The following is a 21886-nucleotide window of genomic DNA, read 5'->3' on the forward strand; positions in this document are numbered from 1 at the left end:
AGTGTGCAACCTGCATTTCCTCATGGATGCTCCCACAATGCCATGAGGTGGCATCAGAGAAGGCAGAGTAGGGAGTGGGGCTTCCATTCGCACCAGGTGGTCATGAGGCCTCTCCCTGTGGTGCCAGTGGTCATCACATGAGGAGTGTGCATTTCCACTCCCATCTGACAGTAATGATGTGCTGCTCCCTCTCCTCTATCAGGTGCTGTCAGGGGAGGCAGCAAGAAGTGTCGGGACTGTTACCACTGCCTGAGAACACCTTCCCATAGTGTCAAAGGAAGACACATGGGGAACACTACTGAGGCACTTCTACCTCTTCCAGCCAGGAAGGTATCAGCAGAGCAGGTAGGGAACCAGAAATCCCACTTCCACCCAGAAATAAGAGAAGTCCCCCACCCAGCCCATCAGCTTTCATCAGAGGCTGTGTGGGGGAACTTCCACCCCTCCTGGCATTAATGGGGAGGAACTCCTGCCCCCCACTCCACTGTAGTGGTGTCAAGTAGCACCATATAAAATGGATGGAAGATGTATGGGAGGCCAAGATGGGAAGATTGCTTGAGGCCAGGAGTTTGAGACTGGCCTGGGCAACATAGCGAGACCCTGTCTTTATAAAAAAAAGTTTTTTAGACTAGGTGCAGTGGCTCACGCCTATAATCCCAGCACTTTGGGAGGCCAAGGCAGGCAGATCACCTGAGGTCAGGAGTTCGAGACCAGCCTGGCCAACATGGGAAAACCCAGTCTCTACTAAAAATACAAAAATAAGCTGGGCGTGGTGATGCGTGCCTGTAATCCCAGCTACTCGGGAGGTTGAGGCAGGTGAATCACTGGAACCTGGGAGGTGGATGTTGCAGTGAGCTGAGATCACACCACTGCACTCCAGCTTGGGTGACAGAGCAAGACTCCATCTCAAAAAAAAAAAAAAAAAAATTTTTTTTTAAAGCCAGGTATGGTGGTACCTGTAGTCCTTCATAGCTACTCAGGAGGCTTATAGGAGGATCCCTTGAGCCCAGGAGTTCAAGATTACAGTGAGCTGCGATCATGCCACTGCATTCTGGCCTGAGTGACAGAGCAAGACTGCATCTCAAAAAAAGAAAAAGGTTTAAATGGTATCCAGAATTTCATAACATAATACCTAAAATGTCCAGGTTTTGATTGAAAATAACTCATACAGAGAACCAGGAAGATCTGAAACTGAATGAAACAAGACAATCAATAGATGCCAAAGCAAAGATGATAGAGATGTTAGAATTAGCTGACAATGTTTTTAAAGCAGAGAAATGCTTCAGCAACCAATTGCAAACATGACTGAAACAAATGTAAAAAAGTAGAAAGTAATCAGAATCAGATCTGATGTTTATTCTCTCTCTCTAAGTATCTATCTATCTATCTATCTATCTATCTATCTATCTATCTATCTATCTATCAATCATCTATCTATCTTCATAGACTACTGGTGTTGTCATTTTACCAGTTCAAGTATAGAGTCTTATCTCCCTTATGTTTTCTTATACACTTCTGTTTGTAATATAATTGTCTTAAATATTTCCTCTACATACATTTAGAAGCAGATTAGTGTTATAATTTTTACTCTAACCATCAATCATAACTTAGAAAACTCAGGAAGGGAAGGAAAGTCTGTATTTACTCACACTTCAGATGACCATGTTCTTTCTTCCCTCCTAATGTTCCAAGGTTCCTTCTTCTATCATTTCCTCTTTAGAGAACTTCCTCTTTCCATTCTTTTTTTTTTTTTTTTTTTTTGGCAGAGTCTTGCTCTGTTGTCCAGGCTGGAGTGCAGTGGTGCAATCTCAGCTCACCACAACCTCTGCCTCTCAGGTTCAAGTGATTCTCCTGCCTCAGCCTCCCAAGTAGCTGAGATTACAGGCACGTGCCACCATGCCCAGCTAATTTTTATGTTTTTAGTAGAGATGGGGTTTCACCATATTGGCCAAGCTGGTCTCCGACTCCTGACTTTGTGATCCACCCGCCTTGGCCTCCCAAAGTGCTAGGATTATAGGCATCAGCCACCGCCCCCCGGCTTCTCTTTCCATTCTTTTAGGGAAGGTCTACTGGTGACAAATTCTCTTATTTTTCCTTCATGTGAGAATGTCTTGATTTCCTCTTCACTAGTGAAGAATATTTTCACTGGATATTGTATTCTGGGTTGATAGTTCTTTCTTTCAGCACTTAAAAAATGCTGTTCTGGCTGGACATAGTGGCTCATGCCTATTATCCCAGCACTTTGGAAGGTGGTTGGAAGATTGCTGGAGGCCAGGAGTTTGAGACCAGCCTAGATAACATAGCAAGACCCTGTCTCTACAAAAAATTTAAAAATTAGCTGGGTATGATTGTGCATGCCTGTAGTCCCAGCTACTTGGGAAGCTAAGGCAGAAGGATTACTTGAACCCAGGAAGTCAAGGTTGCAGTGAGCTATGATCATGTCATTGCATTCCAGCATGAAAGACAGACCAAGACCCTATCTTAAAAAAAAGAAAAGAAAAGAAAAGAAAAGCAGTGCCACTGTCTTCTGAGATCCTTGGTTTCTGATAAGAAACCTACTGTCATTCAAATTGATTTTCTACTTTAGGTAGGGTATTGTTGCTATCTCACTACTTTCAAGATTTTTTTATTTGTCTTTAGTTTTCAGAAGTTTGATCATGATGTGTGTTGGCATGAGCTTCTGTGGGTTTATCCTGTTTGAGTTTTGTTTAGCTTATGTAGATTTCTGGAATCTTTATTCCAAATTTGGAAAGTGTTCGGCCATTATTTCTTCAAGTACTTTTTCAGCCCCACCCTCTTTCTCCTGTCCTTCTGAAATTCTGATGTCATGAATGCTAAGTCTTTTGTTATAGTCCCAAGGTCCCTGAGGTTCTGTATAGTTTTTTGAAAGACGACAGAATAATCTCCAAATGCTTGGAAACTAAACAACACTCTTATAAATAACCCATGTCTCAAAGAGAAAGTTTCAAAGGAAATTTAAAAAAAAACATTAAACTGAATGAAAGTGATAATACAACATATCAAAATTTGTGTCATACAGCTAAACAAGGGCTGAGAAAGAACTTCATAGACCTACATGAAGTCTATTTTATCTTTTTTTTTGGAGACCAAAGTCTATTTTCTCTCTATTGTTTTCAGATTGGGTAATTCTTATAGTTGTCTTCAAGTTCATTGATTTTTTTCCTCTGCCCCCTCTATTCTGTTATTGAGTCCACCCATTGGATTCTTTAGTTTGTTACTATATTTTTCAGTTCTAAAACTTCCATTTGGTTCTTTCTTATATCTTCTATTTTTTGTGGATATCTACCTATATATATATCTATCCAGCCATCTATAATATGGTACCTATGTATCTCTCTATCTATCCATCCATCTATAATATGGTACCTAGAACAACTCCTAAAAGTGCTATGCAAAGAGATACACTCAAAAACACTATAGATAGATCAAAAGAAACTCTAAAAATCCCTCAGGAAGGCAGTAAAAAGGAAACAGAGAAATGAAAAACAGAGAGAACAAGCACAAGCACAAAATAAAACAGCAGACTTAAGCTCTAATATATCAATAATTACCTTAAATGTAAAGGGTCTAAACACACTAATTAAAGACAGAACTTATTGCTGGGTGTGGTGGCTCACGCCTGTAATCCCAGCACTTTGGGAGGCCGAAGTGGGTGGATCAGCTGAGGTCAGGAGTTTGAGACCAGCCTAGCCAACATCGCAAAACTCGTCTTTACTAAAAATACAAAAATTAGCCGATTATGATGGTATGTGCGTGTTGTGGCGTGTGGAGGCTGAGGCAGGAGAATTGCTTCAACGCGGGAGGCAGAGGTTGCAATGAGCAGAGGTCATGCCACTGCACTCAGCCTGGGCAACAGAGTGAGACTCTGTCAAAAAAAAAAAAAAAAAAAAAAAGACAGAACTTGACAGAGTAGACCGAAAAAGCATGAACCAACTACATGTTGTCCATAGGAAACTCACTTCAAATATACAAGTGGGTTGAAAGTAAAAGGATGGTGGACAGGTACAGTGGCTCACGCCTGTAATCCCAGCACTTTGGGAGGCCGAGGTGGGCGGATCACAAGGTCAAGAGATGGAGACCATCCTGGCCAACATGGTGAAACCCCGTCTCTACTAAAAATACAAATATTAGCTGGGCGTGGTGGCATGTGCCTGTTGTCCCAGCTACTCGGGAGGCTGAGGCAGGAGAATCACTTGAACCCAGGAGGCGGAGGCTGCAGTGAGCCGAGATCGCACCACTGTACTCCAGCCTGGCGACAGAGCGAGACTCCATCTCAAAAAAAAAAAAAGAAACTAAAAGGATGGGAAAAAAATATATCAGGCAAACATTAATCAAAAGATTGCAGGAATGGCTATGTTAGTATGAGATAAAGTATACTTCAGAGCAAAGAAAACTGAGAGACAGAGAAGGACGTTGTGTAATGACAAAAGGGCAACCCACCAAGTAGTCCTAACAATCCTAAACGTGTATGCACTAAACAACAGAGCTGCAGAATATGTAAGGCAAAAACTAATAGAATTAAAAAAGAGAAATAGATCCGTCACTGTAGTTTAAGATTTCTTTCTTTCTTTTTTAAGACATGGCCTTGCTTTGTCACCCAGGCTGGATCTCAGCTCACTGCAACCACCATCTCCTGGATTCAAGCAATTCTCCTCCCTCAGCCTCCCGAGTAGCTGAGATTACAGGTGCCTGCCACCACGCCTGGCTAATTTTATCATGTTGGCCAGGCTGGTCTTGAACTCCTGACCTCAAGTGACCCACCCACTTCAGCCTCCAAAAGTGCTGGTATTACAGGTGTGCGCCATCACGCCTGGCCCTATAGTTTAAAATTTCAATACTCTTCTCTCAATAACTGATAGAACAACTTGACAGAAAATCAGCAAGAATATAGAAGAACTCAACATCATCAACCAATGGGATCTGATCAACATATATAGGACATTCCCCTAAACAGCAGCAGAATACATGGTATTTTCAGATGCCCATAGAACATATACCACGATAGACCATATCCTAGACCATAAACAAATGTCAACAAATTTAAAAGAATTAAAATCATACACAGTGTATTCTTCAATCACAAAGGAATCAAATTAGAAACCAAGAACAGAAAGATAACAGATAATCTCCAAACACTTGCAAACTAAACAACACACTTATAAATAACCCAGGTCTCAAAAAGAAAGTTTCAAAGGAAATTAAGAAACACATTAAACTGAATGAAAGTGACAATATAACATATCAAACTTTGTGGCACACAGGTAAACAAGGGCTGAGAGGGGACTTCATAGCACTACATATATATGTTTAAAAAGTTCTACATCAGGCCAGGCATGGTGGCTCACACCTGTAATCCCAGGACTTTGGGAGGCTGAGGAGGGTGGATCACTTGAAGTTAGGAGTTCAAGACCAGCCTGACCAACATGGTGAAACCCCGTCTCTACTAAAAATACGAAAATTAGCTGGGCATGGTGGTGCAGCAAGCGTATAATCCCAGCTACTTGGGAGGTTGAGGCAGGAGAATCATTTGAACCTGGGAGGCAGAGGTTGCAGTGAGCTAAGGTTATGCCTCTGCACTCCAGCCTGGTGACAAAGCAAGACTCCATTAAAAAAAGAAAGAAAGAAGGCCGGGCGCGGTGGCTCAAGCCTGTAATCCCAGCACTTTGGGAGGCGGAGGCGGGCGGATCACAAGGTCAGGAGATCGAGACCACAGTGAAACCCCGTCTCTACTAAAAATACAAAAAATTAGCCGGGCGCGGTGGCGGGCGCCTGTAGTCCTAGCTACTCGGGAGGCTGAGCCAGGAGAATGGCGTGAACCCAGGAGGCGGAGCTTGCAGTGAGCCGAGATCGCGCCACTGCACTCCAGCCTGGGCAACAGCGTGAGACTCTGTCTCAAAAAAAAAAAAAAAGAAAATAGAAGTCCCAGGCTGGGCGCGGTGGCTCAAGCCTGTAATCCCAGCACTTTGGGAGGCCGAGACGGGCGGATCACAAGGTCAGGAGATCGAGACCATCCTGGCTAACATGGTGAAACCCCGTCTCTACTAAAAAATACAAAAAACTAGCCGGGCGAGGTGGCGGGCGCCTGTAGTCGCAGCTACTCGGGAGGCTGAGGCAGGAGAATGGCGTGAACCTGGGAGGCGGAGCTTGCAGTGAGCTGAGATCCCGCCACTGCACTCCAGCCTGGGCGACAGAGCGAGACTCCGTCTCAAAAAAAAAAAGAAAATAGAAGTCCCACATCAATCATCTAAGCTTCCACAAAGAACATAGGACAAGGGGAGCAAAATAAACCCAAAGCAAACAGAAGGAAGGAATAATAAAGACCACAAATCAATGAAACAGAAAGCAAGAAAACAATAGAGAAAAATCAATGAAACAAAAACTAGTTCTTGAAAAGTTTCAGTAAAATTGACAATTCTCTGCTAATACTAACCAAGAAAGAAAAAGAAGACACAAATTAGCTGGGCGTGGTGGCTCACACCTGTAATCCCAGCACTTTGAGAGGCCAGAGGTGGGTGGATCATGAGGTCAGGAGTTCAAGACCAGCCTGGCCAAGATGGTGAAACCCCTGTCTCTACTAAAAATACAAAAATTAGCTGGGCATGGTGGCAGGTGCCTGTAATCCCAGCTACTCGGGAGGCTGAGGCAGAGAATTACTTGAATTGGGAGGCAGAGGTTGCAGTGAGCCAAGATTGCACCACTGCATTCCAGCCTAGATTACAGAGCGAGACTCTGGCTCAAAAAAAAAAAAAAAAAAAAAAAAAGACACAAATTTTCAGTATCAGGAATGAAAGAGGGGCTATCACTGCTATTACTGCAGACATCAAACTTGATAACTTAAGCGAAATAGCCCAATTCCTTTAAAAACAAAAACTACCATAACTCAGCCACTATGGAACAGACAGTTTAGCCCTGTAACTATTAAGGAAATTGAATTTGTAGTGTAACAGATCCCCAAAGAGGAATCTCTAGGTTGAAATGGTTTCCCTGGAGAAGTTTACCAAACATTTAAAGAATTAACACTTACCTACAAAATCTCTTCCAGAAAATAGAAGAGAAGGAAACATATTCCAACTCATTTTACTAAGCAAGTGTTAACTCTGATGTTAAAACCAGAGTTTTACAAAAAGGTGGAACTACTGGGCCGGGCGCGGTGGCTCATGCCTGTAATCCCAGCACTTTGGGAGGCTAAGGTCACAAGGTCAGGAGTTTGAGACCAGCCTGGCCAATATGGTGAAACCTCGGAAAATACAAAAATTAGCCGGGTGTGGTGGCGGGTGCCTGTAGTCCCAGCTACTCCGCAGGCTGAGGCAGGAGAATGGCGTGAACCCAGGAGGCGGAGCTTGCAGTGAGCCGAGATTGCACCACTGCACTCCAGCATGGGCGACAGAGCAAGACTGTCTCAAAAAAAAAAAAAAAAACCAGAAAAATTAGCTGGGTGTGGTGGCACATGCCTATAATCCCAACTACTCAGGAGGCTGAGGCAGGAGAATTGCTTGAACCTGGGAGGTGGAGGTTGCAGTGAGCCGAGATGACACCACTGCACTTCAGCCTAGGAGACAGAGCAAGACTCCATCTCAAAAAAAAAAAAAAAAAAAAAGGTGGAACTACAAATTGATATCTCACATGGGTATAGAAACAAAAATGCAGTCCAGCGTGGTGGCTAATGCCTATAATTCTGGTACTTTGGGATACTGAAGTGGGAGGATCACTTGAGCCCAGGAGTTGGAGACCAGCCTGGGTAACACAGCAAAAACCCATTTCTACAAAAGATACAAAAATTAACCGGGTAGTTACAGCTGCCCAGGGGGCTGAGGCGGGTGATCACCTGAGCCTGGGAGGTCTAGGCTGCAGAAAGCCGAAATTGTGCCACTGCACTCCAGCACGGGCAACAGAGTGAGACCCTGTCTGAAAAGAAAAGAAAAGAAAAGAAAAGAAAAGAAAAGAAAAGAAAAGAAAAAGAAACAAAAATGCTTAACAATAAATTAGCAAACAGAATTCAGCAATCTGTATAAATAATTGTCTACCTTTACCATGTGGGATTTATTCCAGGGATGCAAGGCTGGCTTGGTATTCAAAAATCAATGTAATGCACCATATATATTAGCAGGCTAAAGACGAAAAATCATATATCATTCAGTGTAGTACAGGTATTCATGATTTAAAAATCTCTTCAAAATAGGAATGAAGGGGAACTTTCTTGTTTTTTTTTTTTAAAGAATAATCAAGGCCGGGCGCGGTGGCTCAAGCCTGTAATCCCAGCACTTTGGGAGGCCGAGACAGGCGGATCATGAGGTCAGGAGATCGAGACCACCCTGGCTAACACAGTGAAACCCCGTCTCTACTAAAAAATACAAAAACTTAGCCGGGCGAGGTGGCAGGCGCCTGTAGTCCCAGCTACTCGGGAGGCTGAGGCAGGAGAATGGCGTAAAACCCGGGAGGCGGAGCTTGCAGTGAGCTGAGATCCGGCCACTGCACTCCAGCCTGGGTGACAGAGCGAGACTCCGTCTCAAAAAAAAAAAAAAAAAAAAAAGAAAGAATAATCAAGTGCAATAGTGAGAAGTGGGGGGAGAGGGGAAGAGTAGTACATGGGGTTTGATCTGTAACTGACTGTAAAAAATCCATTGAGATAACTTACTACTTTTGGACCAGCCAACTTCCTCAATTTGATAAAGAGCATCTACATACACACACACAAAATCTGCAGCTAATATTATACTTAATGATGAAAGACTGAATGCTTCCTGCCAAAGGTCAAGAACAAAGCACAGACGTTTGCTTTCACTCCTTATTCAGCACAGTGCTGGAGGTGCTAGCCAGTGCAATAAGGCAAGAAACGGGCACAAGCGACATGCAGATTGGAAAGAAAAAAATTAATATCATTTCTATTTTCAGGTGACATGATTGTTTCTATAGGAAATCCCAAGGAATCTATAAAACACTTTGTAGAACTAATAGGTGAGTTCAACAAGGCCCCGGGATATAAGGTAAACATAGAAAAACTAGTTGTATTCCAATATACTAGTCATGAACTCATGGACATTGTAATAAAAAATATAGTGCTATTGGTGGGGTGCAATGGCTCATGTCTGTAATCCCAGCACTTTGGAAGGCCAAGGCAGGAGGATTGCTTAGCCCGGAGTTTGAGATCAGCCTTGGCAACATAATGAGACCCCCTGTCTCTACAAAATATAATTTAAAAATTAACCGGTGTGGTGGTGTGTGCCTGTAGTCCCAGCTACTGGGGAAGTTGAGGCAGAAGGATCACTTGAGCCCAGGAGTTCAAGGCTGCAGTGAGCTATGATCAGGCCACTGTACTTTAGCCTGGGTGATAGAGTGAGATCCTGTCAAAAAAAAAAAAAAAAAAAAAAAAAGGAAGAAAAGAAAGGAAAAGAAAATTAGCAAGAAATGAGGAGACATTTAAATAGCAAATAAGAGCCAGGTATGGTGGCTCACACCTGTAATCTCAGCACTTTGGGAGGCCAAGGCAGGTGTATTGCTTGAGGTTAGAAGTTCAAGACCAGCCTGGCCAACATGGTAAAGCCCCATCTCTACTAAAAATACAAAAATTAGCTGGGCATGGTGGCGGGTGCTTGTAATCTCAGCTACTCGGGAGGCTGAGGCAGGAGAATCACTTGAACCTGAGAGGCAGAGATTGCAGTGAGCTGAGATTACATCACTGCACTCCAGCCTGGGTGACAAAGCAAGACTCTGTCTCAATAATAATGATAATAATAATAATAAATTTTTTTAAATAAATAAATAGCAAATAAGAATGTGAAAAGATTTCGAACATTATTAGCCAACAGGAAAATGCAAATTAAAACCACAATGAGGTATTACTCTATACCTATCAGAATGGCTAAAGTAAAAAATAGTGGCAACACCAAATGCTGACAAAGATGCAAAGAAACTGGATCCCTCATAGATTGCTGGTGGGTGGGGATGTAAAATGGGTCAACCATTCTGGGGAACAGTTTGACAGTTTCTTAAAATACTGAACATACGACTACCATATAACACAGCAATTGGACTCCTGGGAATTTTTCACAGAGAAATGAAGACGTACGTTCACACAAAAAGCTGTACATGAATGTTTATAACATTTATACCAGCTTTATTCATAATAGCGCCAACCTGTGTCCTTCAATGGGTGAATAGGTCAAACAATATGTCCTTCAATGGGTGAATATTTAAACCGTGTTGCATCTGTACCATGGCATACTACTCAGCAATAAAGGAACAAACTACTCACACATGCAACAACCTGGATGCATCTCCAGAGATTTATGCAGAGTGAAGAGTCAATTCCCAAAGGTTACATACTATATGATTCCACTTACATGACATTCTTGAAATGACAAAATTATAGAAATGTAAAACAGATGAGTGGTTGCCAGGGCTTAAGGAGGGGATGAATGGAAGGTGGAAGTGGGTGTGGCTATCAAAGGGCAACATGAGGTATCCTTGTGGTGATGGAAATATTTTCTATCTTGGCTGTATCAATGTCAATATCCAGGTTACAATGTACTATAGTTTTACAAGATGTTACCAACTTGGGGGAAACTGTCTCAAAGGTACATGTGATCTCTCTCTCTCTTTTTTTTTTTTTTTTTTTTGGTTATTTTTCACTAAATTCTTTGTAGAGATGAGGTTTCACTATGTTGCCCAGAGTGGTCTCAAACTTCTGAGCTCAAGCGATCCACTTGCCTTGGTCTCCCAAACTGCTAGGATAACAGGCGCGAGCCACTGTACCTGGCCCACACATGATCTCTCTCTCTCTCTCTTTTTTTTTTTAATGAGACAGAGTCTCGCTCTGTCACCCAGGCTGGAATGCAGTGGCATGGTCTTGGCTCACTGCAACCTCTACGTCCCGGGTTGAAATGATTCTTGTGCCTCAGCCTCCCAAGTAGCTGGCATTACAGGCACATGCCACCACTCCCGGCCTCTTTGTATTATTTCTTACACTTGTATGTGAATCTGCAATTATCTCAAAATTTAAATTTTAATTTAAAAAAAGGCATTTGTCTGTAGCTGGTTAATCATTCAGTACTTTTCCAGTTTCTATTTTGCAGAAAGAAGTATCCGAAGTAGTTGGAATGAAGATTTATTAATGTCAAGTGAATTTTAGTGCTTTTCAAGTTTTGTTGTCTTCTATCACTCAATTAGGAGTCTTGTCTACTGAGATTACTCTAGGGACTTCCAGTCTCATTTATTTAATAATATTATTATTTGTTAATGCTTCCACAGGGTAATTCACTGAGCTTCTAGGTTGCCCTAGCAACCTAAAACAAATGTCCCCATTCGGTATCAGAAAAAATAGAAAAACGATTTGCTAAGGAGCCTCTGGATGCTGGGCCCACAATTCTTTCCTCTTCATACATGAGCTGGCATCTATATCATGTGGGGTCTGGAATCATTCTTATGTTTCCCGATCATTAAATTCCTCTCCATCTAGCACCTCTCTTAGGCCACTTTAGAAATCACCAGCTTTTGAGAGCAGGAAAAAACTCTTAAATCCAGCATCTCACCTGGACCTGGATCCCTCCCTTTAGGGCCAGCTTGGACAGAGCCACAGTTTCTTTCAGGCCCACAAAGCAATTGCTGTAGGTTCAAGAACAATGAGATGATGGGGTTTTCTCCCAGCAGAGTTATGCAGTTTTCCTGTTTCTGGAATTAGCAGCTCTCAGCTGACCACATTTAGGGTAGGTATGGAGTGAGAGTGAGGTGGCGTTGCTTCTGGCATTGGGTGCTTCCTGTGCAAGAATCACCTCCTCAAATGCAGGGCTAAAACTAGGAACTGAAAGAGGCAGTCAGAAGATGAAGGCCTTGGGATCTTTTGTAGTATATTCCATGGCAACTTTCTGGTGGTATCATCTGGTAGGGGGAATTCTTCTAATTTCATCATTATCATTTCATCACTTCTAATTTCTCTTTTTTTTTTTGATACGGAGTCTCGCTCTGTCGCCCAAACTGGAGTGTAGTGGCATGATCTCGGCTCACTGCAAGCTCCGCCTCCCGGGTTCACACCATTCTCCTGCCTCAGCCTCCCAAGTAGCTGGGACCACAGGCGCCCGCCACCATGCCCAGCTAAATTTTTTGTATTTTTAGTAGAGACGGGGTTTCACCGTGTTAGCCAGGATGGTCTTGATCTCCTGACCTCGTGATCCGCCCACCTCGGCCTCCCAAAGTGCTGGGATTACAGGCGTGAGCCACTGCGCCTGGCCCATCACTTCTAATTTCATCATTTATCTATGATCTTATGGAACCCCAATATTTTTTTATTTTTATTTTTATTTACTTCTTTTTTTTTTTTTTTCAGAGTCTCATTCTCGCCCAGGCTGGAGTGCAGTGGCGCTATCTAGGCTCACTGCAACCTCCACCTCCAAACTCGAGTTCAAGCAATTCTTCTGCCTCAGCCTCCTGAATAGCTGGGATTATAGGCGTGTGCCACCATGCCTGGCTAATTTTTGTATTTTTAGTAGAGACAGGATTTCATCATGTTGGTCAGGCTGGTCTCGAACTCCTGACCTCAAGCAATCTGCCCGCCTCAGCCTCCCAAGTGCTGGGATTACAGGTGTGAGCCGCTACTCCTGGCCGGAACCCTGTGATTTTTAAACATCAACATGTTTTAAAACACCTACTTTGTGCTGGGCACTGTGTTGGGTGCTTTGCCATGTCCTAATTCATTAAATCTAAACTCCTGAATATTCAAAACCACTTCCTGAAGCATTTACATGATCCCGGTGATATATAGGCAAGGAGAATACAGCTCAGAGAGGGGAAGTGACTTGCTGAACTTCACACAATGAGTAACAGGTGGAACCTGAATTTAAACCTAAACCAGCCAGAATCCAAAGTCCATGGTTTTTTCAGTTCTGTCATGCTGCCACAGAGGCAGTTTAGTGTAATGACTAACTGGCTAAGAGTGCAGGCTCTGCATTTAGATGGATGTGGGTTCTACGTGGTTCAAGCCATGTGACTTGGACAAGGAATTTAACTTCTCTGAGTCTCAGTTTCTTCACCTTTATGGGTGGGGATTAGGAATCCCTTCTGGGTTGGGTGTGGTGGCTCACGCTTGTAATTCCAATGCTTTGGGAGGCCCAAGTGGGAGGATATCTTGAGCCTAGGAATTTGGGACTAGCCTGGGCAACAAAACAAGACCCCATCTGTACAAAAAGTAAAAATATTAGTGAGCAAGGTGGTGTGCACCTGTAGTTTTAGCTACTGGGGAGGCTGAGGTGGAAGGATTTCTTGAGCCTGGTAGTTTGAGGCTGCAGTGAGCCAGATGGAGCCACTGCTTTCAGCCTGGGCAAAAGAGTGAGACTGTGTCTCAAAAAGAAAAAAAAATAGAATTATTTCCGTGGCCATAGGATTGTTGAGCAATTTCAGAAGATTCTGCATGTAAAGCACTCAGATAGGGCCTAGCATGTGTAAGTGATGGATAAATGTTAGCCATAATCTGTTTCCAAAGAATAAGCCAGCTTACTCGGTGGTTTCCAGTTAGAACTCAAAGCACTTTACCAATGTTCATTTTCCCCAAAGCACTTAGAACTCACTGCTATCAATGCCCCTGTTTAATTTATTAACTAGTGAATTTTAAAAAATCAACTTATATTGTTCAAAACTATTGAATTGTGGGCACAGTGGCTCATGCCTGTAATCCCAACACTTTGGGAGGCCGAGGTGGGAGGATCTCTTGAGCTCAGGAGTTTGAGGCCAGCCTGGGCAACATAGCAGGACCTCATCTCTACAAAAAAATGTTAAAAATTTCACTGGGCATGGTGGCACGTGCCTGTAGTCTCAGCTACGTGGGAGGCTGAGGTGGGAGGATTGCTTGAGCCAGGGAGGTCCATGCTGCAGTGAGCCGTGGACCGCCCCACTGCACTCCAGCCTGAGCGACAGAGCAAGGGTCTGTCTCAAACAAACAAAAACAAGTGAATTGTTTTTGAACCGCACCATATGGCAGGCACTGCAGTAGGTGTTTTATCACGTTTATCTCATTTAAATAAAGTGAGTGGCAAATCTTGCTGCAGGAAGAGTGCTGAATTCCTCTTATTAGGAGTGGCTGCTTGAAGGCAAAATAAAACCCAACCTTTCATTTTCTTGAGTCCCAGCAGTAGCAGCAACAGGGACTGTCGAGGGTTTATTACAAGCCAGGAACCCTTCTAAGCCTATTACTATTATCCTGGTGTAAAAGTAATCGCGGTTTTTGCCATTCCTTTTAATGGCAAAAAGTAATGCCATGATCATGGCTGCTAATATGCTCTCATGGAACCCTGTGAGGGAGGGGCTGTTATTATCCCCATTTTACAGATAAAGAAACTGACCCTAAGAGAGAATTTGCTGTGATAGCTGTCTTAGTTCAGGTCGAGCTTGATTTAAATAACACACGTTTCTGAGGCCGACGCTTAAAATAAAAAAAATCCCCCTGTGAATGGCAAAGATGTCTTGTTTGGGAAACAAGTAGCCCTACCCCTCAGTCAATTCGGTTCCCCAGGCTCTGTTTTCTCAAATCTCGGTATTTCAGAGCTTAGTATTTCAGAAAGGGATTTTGGCTATTAACAGGACAATTTCTTCGTGCTAAAGATTAGGGAACTCTGGCCCAGAGAGGTAAGAGAACTATCCCAGGTCACACAGTCTGACGGCAGCAGAGCTGAGGCTCAAATTCCTGTGCTCCGACTTTCAGGCCCGGGCCGCCGAGTTATTAAGGGACTCCGGCCAGGGAAAGGAAGGGAGGAACCCTGAAGTTTCCATTCCCTCACCTGCGAAATGGGGTCAATCACGGGCCCTCTTTGGTGTTACGTGGGTGTGGCCCAGCCCAGGGGCGGACACCCTGCACTAGGAATGTGACAATGGACGGTTCAGGGAGGGCTGGAACTTCGGCAGTCCTCAGGGGAAGTGGTGGGAGTGTGTGACGGAGCCAGGGCGGAGCCTCGGGGGCCAGAGGCGTGGATTCGCGAATTCGGGGCGGGGCTTGAGGTTTAAACGTTGAGATCGGGCAGTGGGCGGGGCTTGAGATGATAGGAATAGGGTTGCAGTCCTTGGGCGGGGCTTCTGGAAGACGGGGCGGGGCTTTGTGAGGCTGCTGGGCGAGTTCTGAAGCAGTGGGAGGGCAGCCGGGCTTAGGGAACCAGGAGGCTGCTTTAAGGACTTGGATAGGCAGTGCGCGGGGCTCAGAAGAGCTAATGTTCCTGTATTAAGGGATTCTGGGGGAATCTTTGAGGAGCTAGGGGACGTGGCCTCGCGGAGCCTAGCGGGTCAGTGAGCGGGGCTCTAACAACCCGGCTCCGGGGTCTAAGGAGCAGTGGGCGTGGCCCTCTGGCCACTCAGATGACTGGAGAGCTGGGCGTGCGCTTGGGCACCGTCTGCATCCCTCGGCACGACCAGAGGGGGCGTAGCGAGGCGTGGAACGTGGGGTGGGAAGCGGGCTTCCCCTCCCGGAAATGGGCGTGGCGTGCCGCAGCCCGGCAGCCCTGGTTGGGCCCCGCGCGGTGCGGGGGCGGGGCCTACACGCGGGGGCGGGGGCGGGGGCGGCTGCCCGCGCCCCTCCCCCTCACAGCGCTCAGTGCCAGGCGGGAGGCGGCAGCGGTTGGAGGCTTCGCCCTGCTTTGCAGCAGGGACTTCGGCGGCGGCGCCTCAGGCACCTCGGCCCGGGTGAGCGGCGCGCGCCCGACGGGGCAGCCTGAGAGCGAGTCGGGCGGGCGGACCTGTCCTCTGAGCATGTGCCTGCGCGGGCTGACAGGAGCCGGCGGGGCGAGGGGCAGGGCTGGGTGGAGGGGACAGGGCTGGGTGGGCGTGCGGGGCGCGGGTTCACGGGCTGGGGTGCAAGGGGTTAGGCTGGGGGCTGCTGTCGGGGGCTTGGGGAAACGGAGTTGGGGACCGAACCAGGTGGCGTGGGAAGCGTGAAGCAGGGTCCCTGTGGGGAGGAGGCTTTCGAGGTCCGGAACGCTCCTGGCCGGGTGCGGAGCCGCCGGCCGAGGTGGGACGCGGCTGCCCAGGGAAGGCTTTTAGGGGTCAGGGATCGCCTGCTCGGGCGAGGTGCTGGGAGGGAAGGGCTGCTCCGGGCGAGGCGCAGAGCCCTGGGGCTTCAGGCCTGGGGACTGGGTTTGGGCCGCCCCAGGGAGCGAGTGGGTGGGGGCGGGCAGGGGCTGGGCTCACGTGGGGCCGGGGCGAGCTGGGCCCTGCGTCGGGAGGGGCGAGGGTGGCCGCCTGGCCTGCGGGTTTCCTGGCTTTGGGTGCGAGGCCAGCTCTGGGCCCTGCAGATCTCGGTTGGGGGTCAGGCAGGGCGGGGCAGGGCTGGAGCTGGAGTAATGTGGGTGGGGGCGGCTTGGGTAGAGGCTGAGCCTGGCCAAGGGAGCAGAGGGCTGGGACTGGCTGGGGGTTGGGAGGGGAGGAACGAAGCCGGAAGACTGTCGTCCGAGTGAACTGGGTGATTCAGAGGTGTGTTCCCCTAATAGCGGGGCAGCTGGCGAGGGACGCAGTAAAAAGGAGCGAGGTGCAGGTGGGGCCCCGCTGCGCCGAAATGATTGAGGATGAGGTCAGACGTGGAGGGTGGGAATGCAGAAACCGAGCTCTCCCGCCTGTCCCCACCGGCGCACGCTCCCCAGCTCTCCGTCTCTCAAATGATTTGAATGTGTGGGGGGAAGTGGCAGGCTGCGGTGAGAGCCGAGAAGAAAGGGGCTTCCTCTTGGAGGGAGGCGCTGGCCCTGCCATCCTTTTTTGGGAGTGTTCAAAGAATTTTGAACGCTGGAAAAGGAATCGTAGGCTTTACTGCATCACGGTTTAGAAACACATCCTATATTTGGCCGTAATGTAGGCTGCCCTTGTTTTGTGGTGTCTGAAGTGCTTGCTCTAAATGTTGCAAACGTGGGATTCAGAGTGCGAAGCAAATTGCAAGTTGTTCATTTCCCCCGGCATAGTAAGATACAAAGGCTTTTCCCTCCTATAAGACATTTGAAAAGAATTGAATGTAGTGTGCGTTTAATAAACTGGTCTTGGGTGGCGAATATATTTACTCTTGGAAATAGTTATCACAAAATATTAGGCCCTCTTACCGCAGCCTTTCTGCCTGGAATTACATTCTAAAACAGTACTTGTAGGGCTCTTAGTCACTCTATATAATAATGCATCTCATTGTCCTTATCTGGCAGAACGTTCTCCTGACACCAGGGCCTGCTGGAATAGACAGAAACATGATTAAGTATAAGCAGTTGCTTTGTACTGTCTGTTCAGTTGTGAAGGCAAATAGATATCTGTTTAATATTAATTCACTTTCTGCATTCCCTGTAAAACTGAAGAAATGTGCAAAATCTATTTTGGACTTGGTTCTATACATTTCAGATGATTTAAGGAAACTAATATTTTTGGTTTGGAGGTATGTTTCACAGTCATAATGTTTGGCTATGAAGCATAATAGCAAACATTGGATCTGAGAAGTCGCGTAAATAAGTAGGGAAAAAAGTGAAATAAAACTGAGAATTGTGTTGTACCTTAGGTCTTGAAGTGCAGTGTTTTGTGGTGGAGGGTAGTCATGTGTACTGAGGATCGAACAACGATTTGGTATAAACGTCAGGAACACACGTTTTTGACAAATACAGAGCCTATCTTGTCCATATTTATTTTGATTATTTGTGAAAGTTACATTAAAGCCTGATGAATTTTAATAGATACATATCGATGAAACATCACTGCACACGATATTGAATTTTTCGTGATCCTTTGTTACTTTGCCTGCAGATTGTGCTAATCAGCATTTATGTTTGTTTATGTATAGTTTAGGATTAGATTCAGTGTCAGTGAATAGCATTTTTTTAAACACTGTTGGGTTTTTTGATAAAAGTTTTATGTTTAACTTACTGTCACTTCTGGGATCCACTCCAGCCGTGAGGAGGAGAGTCACTCTAATGCCTATGAGATGGAATGTTCAAAAGGATAAATATCAATTCTTAGTTATATAAGTGGGTATGTCGACGAGTCTCTTCTTTATGATGGCAAAATACTAATTTCTCATTTTGATTTGTCACAAACTGGTACTTTAGAAACATACTATTAATTGGGCTGTTTTACCTTTGACCTCTTTTCAGGGGTGGAGCAATAATAAATTTGAGAGCTACTTGCATTTTCAAGGTACAAATCCATGTGATAAAACCTCTTAAGCTTGTTTTCCATTTATGACTTCTCTGTGTTACCGTCTCCTTGAATTATGAAAACTCTTTTCTGACACGTATACCTTTTTAAATTTAAGATACGTTTTCGGTATTAAAACGTAGAATTCTTCATGAATATTTCAGTATGACCTAGTACCTAGAATGTTAAGTAATAGAATCTCTCTGGGTTTTCTTTGCCCTAGTTCAGATCCTTTAAAGTGAGTGAACAAGATTCTGTATTCCTTTCTGAGCACTTTGTATTTCTAGAGTGCAGAATGGAACTTTTTTTGTTTTGTAACAGCTTCATTGAGACATACCGTACAGTTCACCCATTTAAAGTGTACAGTTCTGTGGTTTTTGGTATATTCACAGAGTTGTGCAGCTGTCACCACAATCAATTTTAGAACATTTTCATCACCCCCAAAAAGAAACCCCATACCCCTTAGAAGTCCTCCCTCACCAGTTCCTTCCCTCCCCAGCCCTGGGCAACCACTAATCTACTTTCTCTATGGATTTGCCTATTTTGGACGTTTCATATAAATGGAATCATACAATATGTAGTCTTTTGTGTCTTGCCCTTATTTAGCATATTTTCAAGGTTTAAATATGTGGTAGTATTGTATAGTACTTCATTCTTTTTTTTAATGGTCAAATAATATTCCATTGTATGAATATGCCATGTTTTGTTTATCCATTCATCAGTTGATGAACATTTGGGTGTTTTCACTTTTTGGCTATTATAAATAACGCTGTGAACATATATTTTCATTTCTCCTGAGTATTTACCTAGGAATGTAATCGATGGGTTGTATGGTAACTCTATATTTAACTATTGGAGGAACGGCCAGAATTCTCCAAAGCAGCTGTACCATTTTACAGTATTCACCAAGAGTATATGAAGGTTCTAAATTCTCCACATTCTTGCCAACACTTGTTACTCTCTGACTTTTTGATTCTAGCCATCTATGTTTTGCTCATGGCTAAGGATGTTGAGCGTCTTTTCATGTGATTAGTATATGTAATCTTTGGAGAAATGTCTATTCAAATGCCCGTTTTTTTTAATAGGTTGTCTTTTTATTGGTGTTATAACAGTTCATGTATTCTAGATTCAAGTGCCTTATCAGCTGTATGATTTGCAAAAATTTTCTTGCATTCTGACATGTCTTTCATTTTCTTGATGGTGTCCCTTTTTAGGAACAAACATTTTAAATGTTGATGATTTCCAATTTATGCATAGTGGGGTCTTACTAGTTAGAAATTAGACCTTAAACTACACCCTCATCAATATTTTGGTTATGTAAATTAAAACCCAAAAATGTGAAAGGACTGGGGAAATGTTTGAATTAATTTATTTTAAGATATGCTGTAGATCAAAAAGAATTCATCAGGGAACATGCCATTCACCTGTTTAAATCCTCTGGCGACCTCACCTTTACCCACAGAATAAAGTTCAGACTTCTTAATGAGGTGTGGAGTAAGGTGGGCACGATTTCAGCCTGCTTTATGTCTCACTATTCCCTTTCCTGTGTCTTCATCTCCAGTGTCACTCCCTGAAACATCCCAGCTTTCAAATCTTGTGATGAACTTATTACGTCATCCCCTTTCTACTTCTAGAATGCCACTTGTCCTTTGCTACATGGATCATGAGGTTTTTCCTCCATGAAAACTTCCTCATCTCACAGGCAGACATTCATCCCTGCCCTCATGTATTGTACATTCATCAGGACTGTTTGCTACAAAGAACTGGACCTGAATTTGAGCTTATAGTCTGAAAGGTGCCTTTCCATACGAGGCAGAATGCAATAGAGCAATTCACACAGAAGGCAGACTGAGATTCTCTTGTTCACGGCTTGGTCATTAGTGCCTACTGGATATTTGCTGAATGATTATTTATTGAAGTTAACTGGAAAGATCCTGAGGTCAGTGGGTTTCTCTGATTATCATGAATGTCTTTATTGCCTATATTAAAATAACATGAATGAGGTAACTCCCTTTTACCTTTCTGGCATCCAAGTCCAGGTCTTACCAAAAAGTGCTCAGATGTAAAACTGAGTGTTTAAAACATTTCCCCAAAAGCAGAACATTCTTGTCCGGGTTCTTTCCCCCGATGAACATTAATGACTGGCGCACAGTCTTCTCAGTAGGGTAGATGGCCAGCGAACACAATTTAGTCACACCAAATGCATACAGGCCAACCCTGATAGTATTTGCTCAGTTAGTACTGGAACTACCCCTGTCACACTCATGAGAATGGTTGTAAATTGGATTTTAAGGGTGTGTACTTTCTTTTCATTCTTTTTTTTTTTTTTTAAATGTTTTATAGAGATGCGGTCTTGCTATGTTGCACAGGCTGGTCTTGAACTCCTGGGCTCAAGCAAGCCTCCTACCTTAGCCTCTGAAAGTGCTGAGATTATAGGCGTGATACACCATGCCCAGCCTCTTCATTCTTTCGTTCATGCTCTCCTCTCTTGGGGTGTCTGACTCAAATGAATGTTCTTTAGTTATATTTTATGTTCTTCTGTTCATTTTTTAAATACTTTAATTAAAAATATTTCGGCCTGGCGCGGTGGCTCAAGCCTGTAATCCCAGCACTTTGGGAGGCCAAGATGGGCGGATCATGAGGTCAGGAGATCGAGACCATTCTGGCTAACACGGTGAAACCCCGGCTCTATTAAAAAATACAAAAAACTAGCCGGGCGAGGTGGCGGGCCCCTGTAGTCCCAGCTACTCGGGAGGCTGAGGCAGGAGAATGGCGTAAACCCGGGAGGCGGAGCTTGCAGTGAGCCGAGATTGCACCACCGCACTGCGGCCTGGGCGACAGAGCGAGACTCCGTCTCAGAAAAAAAAAAAAAAAATTCATGCCGGGCGCGGTGGCTCACGCCTATAATCCCAGCACTTTGGGAGGCCGAGGCAGACAGATCACAAGGTCAGGGGTTTGAGACCAGCCTGGCCAACATGGCCAACCTGTCTCTACTGAAAATACAAAAATTAGCCAGGTGTGGTGGCACACACCTGTAGTCCCAGCTACTCAGGAGGCTGAGGCAGGAGAATCACTTGAAACCTGGGAGGCAGAGGCTGCAGTGAGCCTAGACTGCGCCATTGCACTCCAGCCTGGGCGACAGAGTTGAACTCCAGCCTGGGTGACAGAGCAAGATTCCGTCTCAAAAAAAAAAAAAATTCACTTAGCACCTTTCCGAGAATTAGGAGAAACCAGTTGGCCATTTCAGGATACCTTTTCTTTTTTTGTGTTCATTAAAGCTTGAATTGTGGCAAGGTAGTACAGAAGAGAAAGAAAAATGTCAACTTTTTTGTCTAATTAGGGACAGTGAGCTATGGGTACCTTCTGTAGTTCTCGTTCTAAGAGACTTTTGTATTTAGGGGAACTGAGGCCGTGAGGGTGCAGGCCTTTAGGGCCAGATTGAGCTGGGCTCCACTATTGGCTCTGCTTCTTGCTAGCTGTGACTTTGCCAGTTCCCTCGCCTCCCTGAGCTTCGCTTTCCTCGTCTGTAGTGTGGAGATGTAAAAGATTTACCTTGCAGGGTCATTGGCAAGATTAAGCAAGGAAAATTATATGAAGTCCCTAATACAAAACAGGTACTGAATACATTCCTGTTCCCTCTCTTCACTCTTAAATGTCTGTTAATGAATGGAACTGCAGAGAAGCAAGTAGAGTAAGTTTAATACATTTTACATCTGACATTAAGCTATTAAGGGTATGG

At 44.7% G+C, this 21886-nt stretch overlaps 1 protein-coding gene across 2 annotated transcripts in view; it reads left to right on the forward strand.

The window, feature by feature from the left end:
* Positions 1 to 15261: 15261 nt before the first annotated feature.
* LOC105468323 (coronin 1C) overlaps positions 15262 to 21886 on the forward strand; it is an 89188-nt gene continuing 82563 nt past the window's right edge. Inside the window, exon 1 of one of the 2 annotated variants that reach the window (XM_011718411.2) lies at positions 15262 to 15278. The gene's annotated coding sequence lies outside the window, so the exon portion shown is untranslated. Of the gene's footprint in view, positions 15279 to 15532; positions 15676 to 21886 lie in introns of those variants that run through there. The other variant, XM_011718413.3, reaches the window with a different exon arrangement.

The sequence above is a fragment of the Macaca nemestrina genome, chromosome 10 (assembly GCF_043159975.1).
Source record: "Macaca nemestrina isolate mMacNem1 chromosome 10, mMacNem.hap1, whole genome shotgun sequence".
In the NCBI taxonomy this organism is placed as follows: domain Eukaryota; kingdom Metazoa; phylum Chordata; class Mammalia; order Primates; family Cercopithecidae; genus Macaca; species Macaca nemestrina.